A 573-nucleotide genomic window follows, 5' to 3' on the forward strand; every position below is an offset into this window, starting at 1 on the left:
AATGGGTGGGTCTCTGTTTTTTTAAAATAAATTTACTTGTTTATTTATTTTAAATAATTTACTTGTTTACTTATTTTACATCCTAGCAACAGTTTCTCCTCCCTCCTCTCCTCCCAGCCTTTCCCCCAACCTCCCCTCTGTTTCCCATCTACCCATCCTCCATTTATCTTTAGAAAAAGATAGATGTGGTGATATCTTGTTTGTACTCTAACATATAAAGCTTACCCAAAGATCAGAGGGCAGAGTTTGTTATTAGTTAATCATAGAGGTCTGGAGGTCTGGACAGACAGACAGGAAGTGATATGGCTGGGCAGAGAGAAAAATATAAGGTGAGAGGAGCCCTTTTCAACTGAAGAGTTAGCAAGCTAAGAGATGGATGTGGCTTGCTCATTTCGCTCTCTGATCTTTCAGTATTTGCCTCAATATCTGGCTCTGGGTTTTATTAATTTTGAACTTGTACAGCAGACAGGATCTATGATTCTAATTCCTGCTCTTAGGGCTCCTTTCCTTCTGTTGGATTTTCTTATCCAAACTTTATATGATCATTTTTGCTTTATCTTCTTATATTTTTTT

This window comes from Myodes glareolus, chromosome 20, assembly GCF_982192425.1.
Source record: "Myodes glareolus chromosome 20, mMyoGla1.1, whole genome shotgun sequence".
Taxonomy (NCBI): domain Eukaryota; kingdom Metazoa; phylum Chordata; class Mammalia; order Rodentia; family Cricetidae; genus Myodes; species Myodes glareolus.